Consider the following 17,164-nt stretch of genomic DNA (forward strand, 5'->3'; position numbering starts at 1 on the left):
ATGGATAAGGGTTTATCTACACAATATAAAAATACAAGCCTGCAGAATATGGCAACAGTACCTTGCAAATAGAATTTTCATAAAGACAGTCCAAACGGACTCCAGAGTGACATTCATCCCTATTGCTCATTTGGGTGCCCCTCCTAAAGTTGGAACTGCTATGATCAGTTACCTTCCACAGAAAGCTTGCTACTGTATTGTTACGGCCCCTGTCAGTGCTTACATGCCCCAGATGTCTCTGTTCTGGTGGAATATTTCATATTGTTTTAACAACTCCCCCCGCCCCCAAATATCACAAACTCTCTCACATATTTATAAAGCACCAAGGTACTTCATGTTAACTGTTTATTATCCTATTATTTTATTTAATTTCCCAGTTTTAATTGCCAGGATGCCACATGAACATTCTCTCACTATACTCTGGCATAAGCAGTTCCCCAATAATCCTGTCATTATCATTTACATCAATTTGTTTTTTCACCCGAACCCCCTTTTCATAATAAATCAGGTATCTTCACCTCAGGCTGTTCTTGCCCTCTCACCTTGCTGCCATTGATTTTAGCTTGGCTTGGTATCCTTAATACACAGCATGAGTCACATACTGGGCAAACTTTTGTACCCATATTCATTAAATGATTTAGCTCTCTTGGTACCAAAAAGACAGTCAGAACCATCGAAAGACATGGGGTTAGGGTTTTAAAGTGACACAAAAAATGAATACAATAGAAATCCAAAAACCCAGCAACCACTGAAAATATAAAATCCCAGATGTCCTTCCACTCGAATGTCCCAAGTGGGTGACTGACATGAGATGACACTATTGGGTCAAATGATTTAATGAGCTCACTTATTGAGTATAGTCTGAATAAAGCTCAAGAAACTATTTCACGATGGTCCAAATGGTCAGGAAACCTTAAAATGGTTTTAACTATCATCCAGAGCAATGATTCCCAACATATATCTATAGGGGAATCATTTTGTTCATCTATACTCAGCTGCGGACCACATGTACATCAGTTATTATGTATATTTTATTTATATTTATATACAACAGCTCATGTACACAACACTGTACAGTAAAATGCTGAGGGACTTATAAAGACGCCTTTGTTTGCTGCTTATGCACATTTTATGGAGTCTACACAATATTTTAGTATACACACATAATACACATTATACATTGAGGTATTGGAAGGGGGCTGTCAATTAAAGAAGAGGATATATTTTAAGAACATATTATAATGTCATTGCTTTGTCATCCCTGATTCATTTAATATTACAGAGCAGGCAATAGCCCACCAATGTCCCTCCTTTTCTTGCACCCACCATTTAATAATGGAGTTCAGTAACTTTTGGGATGTGGAAAATAGTACTTTAGCACTACCTCTCATATCTCTTTGTATGTATAATTGAGCATAGCGACTAATGCAAAATGTGTTTTGTACCAGTTCTGGAAATGAGGAAACTACCATTTCTTAGTCATGGTTGGCACTGATATGGACAAAGGATAGAATTATTTATATGCCAGTTCATGCTCAAAGTGTATGCTGCTTGAAAATAAAATCACATTTGATTCATACCAAATAGCATTTCACGAAGGCTGCTGCAGAGGCAGAATATGAAGTAAAGGAGCACCACCAAAGATAATTTTACACATTTTGAAATGCTAGATTATACATAATGATTATTACTTGCTGGATATGTTCTAAGACTATTGAAATTGAACTTTAATAAGAGCCTTTGAATTTAAATAAGTTCTACAGTGAAATTCATTGTGTCTTAATTTTTATTTGATTAAAAAGTTGTAGGAAGGTTTTTTTACACAAATCAAATGCCGAGACTCACTATTCAGTCTAAATACGTGGACCCTCACACTAACACTATAGTTTCCATGATTCAACTATAACATGTACTGTAACTGCTTTATAATTTCTCAGCATCACAACACTATCCCCTATAAATACAGGGCATTTTGATATTTAGGTTGATGGACAAAAGGATAAAGAGCACATGTATATCTGCAAGTGCAGTGAGTAAAGTGCAATGTCAAGCACAATCGCCATATTTTTTTCCCCACAATGCGGTGTTATATGGAGCTTGGTACAGAGAGATGAGAGTGGCCTTTCATATTGTAAATCTTGGCCAAAACCGGACTTCTATTAAGTTCTGCAAGTAACATTTGTTGAATGCACAATTAACTGAGACCAAAAAGCCCAGCACATCTAGGGTCTACTTTGCAAAAGCTGACTTTCTGTAGTTGAAGCTGTGCATACCAGGTAATTGTGTGGGCAGGATAATTGGGAATATTCAAAACACATTTATTACCATTCTCTAATCCTTTATGAACATCTCATTTGCTACCCTTCCATCGCAAGCCGAACTGACAATAGTTGTTAAAGATTATATTCCCGCTGCTTTAATCACAAACAAAGAAAAAACAAAAATGCAAATCCTGACACATGACCTGATATGAATTATTTAGGAATGTTACACTGTTTGCTGGTTTTCCCACAGTGATAACTATTTAGGGTATTTTGATAGAAAAAGGGTTTTCGCTAGTGTTCTAACCAGCAGGAGACAAATTACTTTCTATTCATGTATCTGTAGCACATCTTTCTTGTAATATTTTACTAGACAAAAAAGACTATTTAAGCTGTGAATATTGTATTCCTATTTACCTTCTAATGACCCTTTACATTTTGTTTTGAGAAAAAACTTATCAGCAGTAAAATGGCCCCTGTGGTTAAAGTATATGACAGCCCCACATGCAGAGGTATTCTTACTAAACTACAGAGTTTAACTCAGATATTTATGACTTACATCACAGTTTTTGCTGCTTACCAAGCCATGAAGGCAATATGTATTTTGCACTGAGAGTGCAAAGTTAAAAGTACTACTAGCTGTGGCTGTTACAAAGTTCTGCAGTGGCAGAAAGCTTACATGTCCTTAACAAAAATGCATACCTGCTGCCACCCTTATGATTAGTTCAAAACTTCACTAATATGTGACCCTGTAACTCATAATAAACATTTTCCAAGCCCAAAGCAGTGGTACTACCAGCTGTTTTATTGTCATCTTTTTGTTTTTAAAATTCTAGTTCATAGACATAGAGGTAAATTGTTACAGACGTAGATCAGGCAAGGAGTGAGTGTAGATGTGCTGGTGGTTAGCAGTTCAGTTTGTCAGGTATGGTGTTACCTATATGCTGTCCAGTCAATTGTTAGTATTTGGCAGACTCTGGAAAATGATTATTCCCCTCAATAAAAAGTAAGTATCACTGGGGATGAGGAAAAGCAGCAAATTGTGTTCACTAGAATTTGTCTCTGTTATCTATTCACATGGCTTCAACCAAAGAGAACACTTCAGACTGGTGGGCCTTGGTGTACAGCTACATATGTATCTTAATACTGTAGGGGCCTGTTGGTATGCTCCTGTTTTCCACTTCCATAGTCCACTTTCCTTCCTCACCAAAAATTCCAGTATGTTGATTTAGGAGCACACAAGTCATCTGGCATGACTTCTTTGACCACCACCTGATGGGCCACCCTTTCACCTTGATAATTGTTCAGCCATCTAATGCCATTGAGGTAGTTGGTCATCTTGAATATACTACAATATATGGACAAACAATCCTTGTTTTGTTTAAAGGGGCATATTTTAGTAGCTTAATGCACAGAATGTGCTGATGATCTCTTGTCTTTGTATGTATTTTATGCTCACACCATCACTGCACCCCAGATTAATGGTCTAGGAAAACCTATAATTTTAAAGTGTTGATAGCAGGTATGACCTGCATTGTGTTATTACTATGCCCAACTATTCAAGAGGTATCCTTCACTTCTTTCTAAGTTGGAGTATTACTTGTCTATGACTAGTGATGGTCGAAATGTTTCGCCAGGCATGGATTCGCAGCGAATTTCCGCATTTCGCCATTGGTGGATTGTTTCGCGAAACGGATGAAAAAATTCCCTGCAGAAAAATTCACAGCCCATCCAAAAATTGTCGCCTGCGACAAAAAAATAGCCGCGGGCGACAAAATAATAGCCACGGGCGACAAAAGAATAGCCGACCGACAAAAGTATAGCCGCGGGCGACAAAATAATAGCCGCGTGCGACAAAAGAATAGCCGGGGGCGACAAAAGAATAGCCTCGCGACAAAAGAATAGCCGCGGGTGGCAATTTTTTTTGACGCGTGACATTTTCGCCGTTTCACAAATCTTTTGAAAGATTCGAGAATTTTTCGGCGAAGCAAAACGGGACAGATTGGCTCATCACTATCTATGACCATTTTATGTATTATGTATGTTTATTCAATATTGCTTGAAATGTATGTACTTGTTATGTATCTTAAGTTGTGTAATAATTTATAAATAAACGTTCTAATTTCTTTGCAAACACCTGCCTGTCTAGCCAATATTTAGCAATGACTACCCCAGAAAGCCCCAGAAAGGGTATTAGTATGAAATTGAAACTATTTAACTGAAATGTAAAATATTTAATAAGGAGACACGTAAAGAAACAATAATGCATGACAGATGAAACCTGTACCAAACAATATGTAATATTTGTGTAAAAATGATATACTCTTGTTAATGGATGGCTTTTCTATCAGCACGAGTGAGGATTTTTTTGAAAGTTGACATGTCTTAAAAGCATACTCTCTACCTTTAATTAATCTACCGTTAATGCCATCATATGTCACCAATCATAAAATATATATCTATTTTTTTGCATTGGTTGTTTCATTTCCTTCAGTTTAACCAACTGAACATTCTGTTTAATTCCATTCGCTAACCATTTGATTTACTTGAACATTTTCCATTAAATATTAAAGCTCAAACTGTAAATTCTGCAGGTTTCCTTTAGGCTTCCCTGACATTACATATTTGAAAAGATTTTTGAAAAAAATGTATCCAAATGGCCTATTGATTTAATTGCCCATTTTTATTGACAAAATTGTAATTTATTATTGTCTGAGTCTTCAGAGACTTGTTGTCTGAGACAATGAACATAATAAGTGTTCTAATAAGGGATTAACAACTAGCTCTGAATTAAACACATTTGATTGTATTTCTTTTGCTAAGTCCCTGAAGTCTTGTCATATTTTTTTCATTTTATTTGACTTACCTTATTTTCTTTTCCCTAACACTTTAATTTACTAAACTTTTTTAGTAATTTTTACCTGAACATTTCATTTCAGTAAACATCTGTTTATCTAAATATTCTGTCGAGCAAATGATTCCATTCCTTATCATTCAGTTTCACTGAGCATGTTTTTAACTCAACATTCAGTTTTACATTAGTTTTTAAATACTTGACTATTTAGTTTCTCTTATTAAATCATTTAGCTGTACATTTATTTAAAGGTCATGCCCACCCAAAACTGGAGGGAAAGAAAATTCAATTATAAGCAGCTTTCCAATACACATTTATTTTAAAAATGTAATTATATATAAATGTAGTCACAACTGAAAGTAGCATGTGTTTCCTTCCTTTCCTTTCCTTGACCACTCATACTATAGCACAATTGTGTCGCTATTTAACTCTCTACCAGTCAACACTGCAGTTTCCATAATACAGGTATCGGACCCCTTATCCAGAAACCCGTTATCCAGAAAGCTCCGAATTACGGAAAGCCCGTCTCCTATAGACTCCATTATAATCAAATAATTCAGAATTTTAAAACTGATTTCCTTTTTCTATGTAGAAATAAAACGGTACCTTGGAATTGATCCCAACTAAGATATACAGTAAATAATCCTTATTGGATGCAAAACAATCCTATTGGATTTAATTCATGTTTTATTGATTTTTTAGCAGACTTAAGGTGTTGAGATCCAAATTACGGAAAGACCCCTTATCCGGAATACCCTTGGTCCCGAGCATTCTGGATAATGGGTCCTATACCTGTACAAGGAAAAGGAGAGAACCAAAGGCACACATTAAAGTTAAAAATTAATTAGTGCACTAAAGTGCTCCAAAGCAGGAAAATGTATGTGTTGGACACTCAAACGTTCCACAGACAAGTCCCAGACAGGGCACTCAATCCTTTGCATGTAATTACCAAACTTTAGCAGAAGGTGTGCAAGTCATTATGGGAACTGGACACTGGGCTGAAGAAGAGTTGATTTCCAGTACATTCTTTCTGTAAACAGAAACCATATTAATAAACTGTAACATTACAATAAATGTGATAAAAAACAATGCACCTAAACATTTCATTGTATTAGCATTATGCCTACTTCAATATTTAATTGTACTAAAGATTATGTTTACTTGAGCATTCCATTTACCTGGAAGTTTTTTTCTACATAAACATTCCATTTCACTCAACATTCAGTCTACTTGAATGATTCATTTCACTAAACACTAACCTCTATATGTAATAAAAGGCACTAAACCCCATAGGTGATAAAAAGCACTATGTTTGTCCAGGAGCAGTAACCCAATAGGATGGTTGCTTTAAACAGGTGACCAGTAAATACTTCCTGCTGATTGGTTGCTATGGGTTACTGCTCCTGTTATTACATAACTCCATTAGTTTTCCATTAGTGCAGTGACCCTGTTCTTCATTTCACTAAACATTCTATGTAGCTAACCATTCCCCCTAAACATTATGTTTACCTTCATTTTCTGTTTTGCTCAACATACTGAACGATGTAGTTGACTAAATATTCCACTTAACCCTTAAGGCCAGATTTTTTAACATTTGCATTCTTTCTTTTCCAAAAATCAAACTTTTTAGCACAAAAAATTTTGTATTTAAATTATTACTCTAAAGCCACACATTTTTGGAATGTATTAAGTGTGGAAACCATGAAAAAACTAATACAAAACTACACCATCTAAAAGCTGGTGAGGTCATGTAGAAATTAATGGGAGCTGTCCTTTGAAAATTGTAAGATATGTATTTACTTAGAGGTTTTAGAGTTTTTCACATGTAATTCCAGGAAAGTAAATAAAGTTTTTTTTTAATAAATAAAGATACATTAAAAAAAAAGTTTAGTTGTGGTAGAAAAAAAACCCCAAAAAATTACACAAATGTGAATTGTAATAAATATGCCTCTTAGCTTTCCACTACATTGAACATTTAGGGCTGTGACACACAGGGAGATTAGTCGTGGACGGCTAATCTCCCCGCAATGCCATCCCACCGGCTAGAATGTTAATTGTCGGTGGGATGGCATACGCGGCGCCGCGATTTGCCGAAGTCGACAAAGTTTCCTCTGAAGGCAACAAAATCACGGCGCCATGTCGTTATCAGCTGGTATCTGGCCTTTAAAGGAGAAGGAAAGTCATTTTGGCATTTTACTGCCAATAGATTCACCACATTAGTGCCACCTAGAACACTATATTTATTCTGCAGAAAGCTTTATCATACCTGAGTAAAGTGCCCTAGAAGCTTTCTCTGTTTGAATAAGATTGCAGCTGCCATTTTAGCTTGGTCTTCATAGCTTCCTGCTGTAGCTCTAGCCGTTATAGCTCAAATTACACATTTCCTAAGGGAGGGGGGAGAGAGTTCTTAGCATTCTTGTGGGAGAGAGGAGAGAGCTGTGCAGACTCTGGCCCCAGGAATAAAGGATTTTTACAAGTGAGGAAGTCATATACCCTAAGAACATGTTTACAAAAAAGGAGACAAGAAATTCTGTGTTTCTTTTGATAGAGGACTCAGTGCAGAATTTCTGTGAGTGCTTATTGCTGTTTTTACATATACTTTTCTGATAAAGCTTTCTTAGTTTTTACCTTTCCTTCTTTAATTAACAATATTCCATTAATTTACTGCCTACAATATCATCCACCCTATTAACATGTTAGCTCCCTTAATTCTCACGCTCTGTAATTAATGCCTATTGTCTGCAACTAATGTCTTTGGTATCTTGTTCTGCTAGTAGCTGAAACCTTTGGACCTCTAACTAGAGTGGCTGTTGCTATCATTAAACTAGCATCTAGCTTCTGATACCTAATCACTAACTCATCCTTATTTTGATAAAACTAGGAAAAAACCATAGCATGTAACTACCGCCCTGTCTCACTTCTACCACTTGCCTCCAAAATCTTAGAGCGTATTGTCTTCTCCCGTATTACTAACTTTCTCAATGACCATAATTTATTAGACCCTCTGCAATCTGGTTTTCGGCCTGCGCACTCTACTGAGACAGCGTTGTGCAGAGTTACAACCGATCTTCAGGTTGCCAAAGCCAAAGGTCACTTTTCCGTACTAATCCTCCTAGATCTATTGGCTGCATTTGATACGGTTGACCACTCCCTCCTGATGCAAATTCTGCATTTGATTGGTCTCCGCAGTCAGGCTGCATCCTGGATCTCTTCTTATCTCTCTAACCGGTCATTCACTGTCTCCTACGCTAATAAAACCTCATCTCCAGTTCCTCTTAATGTGGGGGTACCTCAAGGCTCTGTACTTGGGCCGTTGTTGTTCTCCCTCTACACGCTGTCTTTGGGAGATCTCATCCGTTCATTTGGCTTCAAATACCATCTGTATGCTGATGATATCCAAATTTATCTGTCGACCCCTTCATTAACAGCTGAAACTGAGACTCAAATCTCTAACTGCCTCCTGGCCATCTCTAACTGGATGAACCAACGCCACCTCAAACTCAACCTAACAAAAACTGAACTAATGATTTTTCCGCCTAAGCCTGGTCCTACCCCCCCTTTTCTATCTCTATTGATGGCACCCTCGTCAACCCCGTCGATTCGGCGCATTGTTTGGGGTTGATCTTTGACTCCAGTCTCTCCTTTTCTAACCACATTAACTCCACTGTCAAAACCTGTCACTTTTTCTTACACAATATTGCCAAAATCCGTCCCTTTCTTTCTACTGCAACAGCTAAGCTGCTCATGCATGCTCTCATCCTGTCACGACTGGATTACTGCAACCTGCTATTAACCGGCCTCCCTAACTCCCATCTTTCCCCCCTACAGCCTATATTAAACACTGCTGCCAGAATTCTCCTCCTCTCATCCAGGAGAGTTCAGGCCCTTCCCCTGCTAAAGGCCTTATCGTGGCTTCCTATCAAACAAAGAATTTCTTACAAACTTCTTCTCCTAACCTTTAAAGCCCTCCATTCCTCTGCTCCTCACTACATCTCGTCCCTTGTGTCTCCGTATGTTCTCGGCCGACTCCTTCGTTCCTCGCAGAGCAATAGTTTGGTTGCGCCCCCCACTACTACTGCGGTTTCCCGTCTTAAACCTTTCTGCCTGGCTGCCCCCTACATTTGGAATGCCCTCCCTGATTTCCTCCGGAGAGAATCCTCCCCCAGTCTTTTTAAAACTAAGGTTAAAGACTACCTTTTGGAGCACTCGCCCAGCACCTGATCTGGGAACTGGCACTTATATTGTAGTGTCACCCACTGTGACCTACAGCACTTATATTTGCCTATCTGTGTCTGTTAGTTACCCTCCCATATAGATTGTAAGCTCTACGGGGCAGGGACCTCCTTCCTCTTGAGTCCTCGACTCTTAACTTATTGCTGCTGTATTTATCTGTATTTATTATTATACTTTGTATTTATCTATTATCTTAACCCCCTGTTTGTATTAATGTATTCTACTGTACAGCGCTGCGTACATAAGTAGCGCTTTATAAATAAAGATATACATACATATACATACATGTAATGGCCATAAATGGTAACAAATGGTTTATAGAGCTTACATGATAAACCAATAACAAATGGGCACTAAAACCTACAAAACGAGGATCTTTGTTGCAGATATTAGCACTGGAACTTTTATCACACCTTGCATTGCTCATTAGATGTGCTTGACTATTCCAACCAACTAAACTCCATAATTATTCACATTTATTTATCTGCATGAAATCCCATGTTCAATGGGAAGCATTACAGTAAATAGAAGAAAAGAACAGAACAGCTTCCTGCCAAGGTCAGAGCATTGTGAACCAGAGTAATAAGAATAGAATTCAATGAGAGTTATTGAGGCATAATGAAAGCCTGTCACTTTCCTGTATGTCTTTATTCTATAGCTTGGCTTGGTGTTTTGCATTAAAAGAAAAATATTTTTACACTAAAGAATTGTGTTCATGTTGTTTTTTTAAAGGGGATATGCACCCAAACATGTTTTTGCAAAATAAAAATGTGCACTTCTAAGCAACTCATACATAAAGTACATTTTTGAATGTTATTAAAGTTATGTAATATAATGTAACTGAAAGCAATTTCTATCTGTCTCTGTCCTTTTCCTGACTACTCATCCCATAGCAACATTGTATTGGTCAGCATTCTTTAAACCAAGACTTCAGTCCCCACAATGCCTTCCATTAGTCTGTGATTAACAGACCTGTAAAGAAGTAGAAAAACAGAATTATACAAGGCATTGTGGAAACTGGTGTCTTGACTGCAAGATAATTATTTTCATATAATTTGTTATAAATTGTAATTTAATTTACAAATTAATTTAGAATGATAAAACATTTTAATATTTATTAGAAAGTGGATAAGAATTAATTTTCTCTTATTCTGCAACAAAAAAAGTTACAATATTAAAAAATGTTTAACTTTCTATGTAGTTGTTTAAAATTAAGTCTTTATTCATATAAGTATGAGCAGCTATGGTTGCTAAACCCTATTCATATTGGATAATGTAATAAAAGGTGCAACCTTCGCCCAGGTGTAGCAGCTCTCAGCAACCAATCAGATGTTTGCTTTCAAACAGATAGCCAGAAGATTCTACCTGTTGTTTAGGTGCTATTATCGACTTTTCATTACATTACCCACAAACACTCTAATGAGATATTACACTGGTTATATTGGTTTGAAAAATGTTAAAGACGGGAATAGTATTACCAAAAAAACAAACTCTAAACTGGGGGGGAGATTTACCAATGTTTGAGTTTAATTTTTTTCATGATTTAAATTAAATTTGAGGTATTTGAGTTTTTTTAACTGCACACATTTACCACATTAATAAATAGGCAAGCATTCAAGTTTATTTGATGTAGAAAAGCAAACTTGAATTTGCAAACTCAAAAACTGATAAATAAGCTCATAAGTTTCTCACAGACAAAGATGTCATAGTTTTAATAAACAAGAAATATCACACACAACAGGCTTCATATATGAACTCAAGTGCAAGCCTATGGTGCAAGAATGCATGTAAATCGCCATGTTTTTTACATACCATCTATTTCCAGAACTCCAGAAACATAGCATGTAGCACACCTTGCACCGATGCACGTCAGTTTACTGGGTTCAATTTAGTTGTGTGCGTTAGAGCAACACGAAAAGGTAACCTCTGTGCCTGAGGGTCCTGCTTGTACTTTTTACCTTTTTCATTGTTCAGAAAAGGAGACAGAATGAGCCCAGTGGCATTAGGTGCAAGTTTTAATGAGCATGTATAATGCTTGTTTAAGTACAAGGAAAGCCCTATTCACTCAGGGGTGACACATTGTTAGGCATTATCTTGGCAATTCTCTCTAGGCAATATCTTGGTTCATTCCCTGGGCCAGTGATCCTATTTGAAAAAACTAAACAGAGCTTCCCCTTTAGACTTAGATGTGTCCCTGCACAATACTGTAAAGTCATAAAATGTTACTCTACTGTGCATGGGCAACCCTAAAGCTGAGGGACGACTGGGAAAGTATACAATAGGAAGATGGTGCTGTGACGCTGTGCTTCTAATTTCCTAATAGGAGGACCATGGAACAAACCTAGTAATTCTTTTCACTGGGGGGCACCTAAAATTCTTGTGCCCCTCATTGAATAGTACTTTTCTTGTCCTTTTAATGAACACGGTAGCAAAAGATTGCACTTTGCCCATGCATTTTTTAGCTGCCATTAATAAATGTGCCTTATGAGTATCTTTTTTCTAAATCCAAAAAGTAGAGTTTATATAGAGACAATGTGGTTCATACAGTGAATGTTGAGTGTACAGTGCCAGGCCAAGCTGGCTGGGCGCCCTAGGCAACCCAGCCAGTTTGGCCCCCCCCCCCCCTGCCCTAGGTGTACGCACATGTGCAAGTGAGCACACTTATGCACGCTCATGGGGGGCATGGAAATAGGGATAAATGAAATTATTTCCTGGGGCCCCCTCACTGTTAAGCCCTAGGCAGGTGTTTGCCTGCCCCTAGTTTCGGCCCTGGTTGTGTATATAAATGCATTTTATTATGCTAGGGTAAGCAAAAAGATATTTTTGTAATTTTACTGTATTTGTTGATTTTTACTAAATAAATAGTTTAAGAAATAAACACTGGCTGTAATACACAGTAATAATGTCTCCATTTTTCTTTACATATTTTAATTTGTTGTCTCCCCTACACAGGGCCAGTTTAAGGTACCAGTGAGCCCAAGAAAATATAATAATATTTAATGGCGATCCCCCACTTTCCTGTGTTTTCCCCAGATCCTTATTCCGCCTTGCATGGCCAAACAGTTTTCTCTGATGCCTGGCTCCACTCCACTCCCTCCCTCCTGTAGAATTTTTCTTAAAAAAACTGTACATTATAATTTAGTCCTATTGCCTTTTGTGAAAGGTACTTTTTTTAGGGTGGGAGAAGTGGAGGAGGCGCATTTTTTTTAAAATCTCTCTTCACCTCTTGTATCGGTTATTGGTTGCTTTATATGTTACTCTGTATGTCCAATGTATAAAACCCACTTATTGTACTGCGCTGCGGAATATGTTGGCGCTTTGTAAATAAATGTTGATATTAATAATCTTTATTTTTCACTGACTGCCCCAAAACCCTCAATCACCTTAATTATATTATAATATGTCAGATAAGCAAAAAATGGTCTTCACTTACTGAAGTAGATATGATCCCCATGTGCCGCTGTGGAAGAAGATTTGAGAAAATGAAGAATAAAAAGGAATTAAAATACCCATGCTGTAAAGCTCTTCTGGGGGGGGGGGGGGGTCTGCCATCCCTTGGGATTTGTCCATCAAAAGATGAAATGTCTCCTGATAGGCCTGCTACCCTAGTGGGCCCAGGACAAATACCACCTTTGCCCATTAATTTATACCTACAGTATTTACACATTGCTAAACTTAACAATGATTTAGTAATTACATATTAACAATCACATCTTGTTTATAGCAGTGATAATTTGAGCAGTGCTGAACATCAGCATCCTTCAGCAGATGTCCTCTCCAGACTCCACTTATTGTAAGCCAGATACCTTAGTGCAGGGAAAGAAGTGAATGCCATCTGTACCCTATCAAAATGTGCCTAATGGTTTATGAAAGTCTTTTGTCATTTAGTTTTTACCTCTTAAGATCACATCGCTACAGGGCATACTTTACTTGAGTTGACTGTATGCATTTCAGATGAGTAATTAAACCATGAGACACAGAGAACATAAACAGAAATAGCTGTATATGACATGAAGCATTTAATCACAATTTGTATAATATATATTTATATATAAATAAATATGACATTCTTTTAGTCAACAATGCGATGAGTCATGATTTTATTCTCATTGATACTAGCTGGCACTGGGTCCATTCCATAATTATAAACAAGGCATAGTTACATGATCATTTTTGCAGGGGAGTCAAATCTTTTATGAATCAGAACTAGATGTATGATTGTGCTACTCACCAGTGGACTTCCTGGAATTTAACTCAAAGTACAACACATTTGGGTTTCATATACAAGGATTCATTTACAACAGGAGGGGACAAGATACAAAGTGCAAAAGAATAGGCTTGACTCTTTGCACTGGCAGAATGGAGTTACATTATTTATGCCTCTGGAGCTGGCAGTGCCCGATGTTGCTGCATAATACTGGAGTAGGGGTACATGAACAGAACATGGATGTCCCATAATTGTTCTGGATAACAATCAAAGTAATTTTAACTGCCAGTAGCAATTCTCTACATCAAAATCTCAGCAATAGATTGTCAGATCTAACCCAAATAGTGGTGAGCTTGGTCATTCAATTTAAGGTAGATGTACAACAAAGGAAGCATTTATTGACAGTGGTGTACAAAGTACCTCCACCCACACCCACAAAGCTATCTTTTCATCCTTGGCACCCAAACCCAGCACTAGCACCTCTGGTAATAAGTCCTTGTGCAAATATTGTTGCATTGTATACATGTTGAGCTGAGATAACAGGTAGGTATCCCCCTCCTGCTCCTTGCCTATCCCATCATTTGTGCATCACTGATAGAGTCTGATCATGGCAAGACCCCAAGATCTACCACTTGCATCGACAGTCGTCGCAAATGCCCCTCACCTGTTTCATACATGAAATATTCCTGAACAAAAAAGTGCTGTTTGAGTGTGCAAGTGTTTCCCCCAAATATCCAATAAAGGATAGTAACAAGTCATGGAAGTTTTCTGCGTGACTTTGGCTGCCATAAATCCATTCAAATATACAGGACAAAAATAAGTTTAACTTACAATTTGAGTCATGCATAGAAACACACAAGGTGGTGAGCCTAAATGGTACAGTTTTACCTGTAGTAACCAAGATTTTAGTTGTATTGTGAAGGAAACACTAATTTTACCTGTCTGTATTATATTAAGTGTTTTCTGACATCAGACCTCCAAAACTTGTGTTAAATGAAAGCAGTCATACATTTCTGCACGGTGGTTTAAATTAAGAATTTAAATATACCAGTCTTGCCATCAGACTAATGAAGGAATCCTCTAACTGGCTGCTAAGGATTATTGGACTGGGCAAAGTTACCCTGTGCATCTGTATAAGCCCGAAGATAGAAATGAACCTTATCTGTGCTCCAAAGGTTAAAAAAGAAGTGTATTAATTAAGGTCTAAACCGGGATTGTAGAGAGAAAAGAGGAGAGAAAAAAAAAAAAAAATAAATACCTCTTCTAAATAATTACCAATTATCATCTGTATAAGCCCAAATGTCACATGTTATGTAGAAATGAGTATTTATGTTCCTATTCCTTTTATAACATTATTATTATTATTATTAACATTTATTTATAAAGTGCCAACATATTCCGCAGCATATGAATATATTATGGTCTCTTGACACCCCATGTAATTAAGATCCAGAATTGTTTTTCTTTGTATCGGCTTAAGAATTACCCAGAATGCTTGGGACCTGCGGCTTTCTGGATAAGGGGTCTTTCTGTAATTGGCATCCCTATGCCTTAAGTCTTCTAAAAATCATTTAAACATTAGATTAACCCAATAGGATTTTTTTTGCCAACAATATAGATCCATGGAGCTTAGTTACCATCAAGTACAAAAATTAAAATTAATAGCATTAAATTGACTCTATGGGAGATAGCTTTCCTGTAGTTCTGTGCTTTCTGGATAATGGGTTTCTGGATAAGGGATCCCATACCTGTACTTATTTTAAACATTATTTTGAAATAGCATAACAGAACTATGGCCAATCCCATTCTATACACAGGGTTCAAAAGTATTTAAAGAACACAACATTAGGCGAAACCACTGCATGGATATTTCAAGAATACTTCTTTAAATTCAGCTGACAATCCTTCTATACATCTACAGACATTACTGTCGAGAAGAATTCAGTTTTACTCTTTATCAGAACCAGATTTGCAAGATGTCAGGAGCTGATAATGTTGCAGCAGGACAATCGCACACTTCATCACTGTGTATATTTATGGACACATCTGACACCAAAGCCACCAAGCATCTGAGATTCCCAGTAATTAGTGTAAGAATACAGGAACTACAATGCAAAGCTCTGTGTAACTGGCACATAGGGAATGACAGAACATTGCAGCAAGCCAACATATACTCTTCTTAATATTCATGATTAATGTTCCTCATAGAGATTTTTCTCAGTGATGAATGCATATCGCAAAAGAAGTTTTGTCTTTGTTAGATGTGTTTTTCTAAGGATTCCTTTGTCTGTTTGGAAATCGCTAGGTTATCTAGCAAATAAAAGAGAAAAGAAACATCAAATACATAATGATTGCGAGCTCCACTGGGGCAGGAACTGATGCAAGTGATGTTCTGTATAATCTTTGTCACTTACTGTGGAATATGTCATCATTGTATAAATAACAGATAATGATAATAATTAATTACCTTGCACTTCCTTTGGGATGATAGGACCAGAAGTAATTGGAACCATAGTGTTATTCCTACTTGAACAGCATTGCTTGCACCCCTGAATTACACTAAAATATTGACAGGAGCCTAAGGGGCACATTTACAAAAGCACGAATGCTCGAGCGTTCATGCGAACGCTCCGAGCGTATTTTCGCCGATTTTTTCGGGCGTCCGCACAACTTTTTCGTACGGCGCACGACTTTTTCGTACAGCGCACGACTTTTTCGGACGTTTGCACGAAAAAATCGGAAAGGTTTTACCGCTGTTTACAATTGTTCGTTACGAAAATTTCGTGACTTTCGGATCGCCAATACGATATTATCGTGACTAATACGATTTTTTCGTAAGCATTTTCGTGATATTTGCGATCTTCCGAAATTTTCGTTTCCAATGCGATTTTTTCCCATTCGTGATTCGGATTCGTGGATTAGTAAATGTGCCCCTAAGTGTTAGAGAAAGCCAACATTTGAGATAGCGACCACTGCTGTTTTGGGATGTCATAACGATGCTGTAGCAGCAACTTGTCAGATGTATTTAATAGAGAATCTGATCCATTTATTTCAAGGCAAAACTGATGCACTGCATATATCTGGGATGTCCAACTCAAGGGCATTTGCCAAATCAGGAAACCAAAATAACTGAACTACTGACTAAATTATGACAAAAGTACTTCAGGAAAAGACCCCTGACTGTTAGATGCATCATCAAACCACATCAATTTCCTGTTGTACAATATCCTTTCAATTTTATTTGAAATGTTGATTTTATTTTCAAATGTTGATGTGTATTTTTCTTTTGTGACATGTCTGAAAACTATTAACTTTTTTGAAACTGCCATGTTTGTGTAAACAATGGAAATACAAGGCTCTCATATAAATGAATTCTGATCAGCTTAATATGACTGTATTGTGATGTGTGTTCTATAGGCATGGTGATAATAATATCTAGATAATTACTCATGGTGCATGGCTGGAAGCTTATGATTTGTTTTTTTGCCACATCACTAATAAGAAACACACTATTCTTTTTAAGCAGAAAATGCCCATAGCTTTAAACAAATAAAACCTTTTGATTTTAAAAAATGGAAATTAAGATGACATAAGAAACTGAGTCTGGAC

The sequence above is a fragment of the Xenopus tropicalis genome, chromosome 1 (genome assembly GCF_000004195.4).
Source record: "Xenopus tropicalis strain Nigerian chromosome 1, UCB_Xtro_10.0, whole genome shotgun sequence".
Taxonomy (NCBI): domain Eukaryota; kingdom Metazoa; phylum Chordata; class Amphibia; order Anura; family Pipidae; genus Xenopus; species Xenopus tropicalis.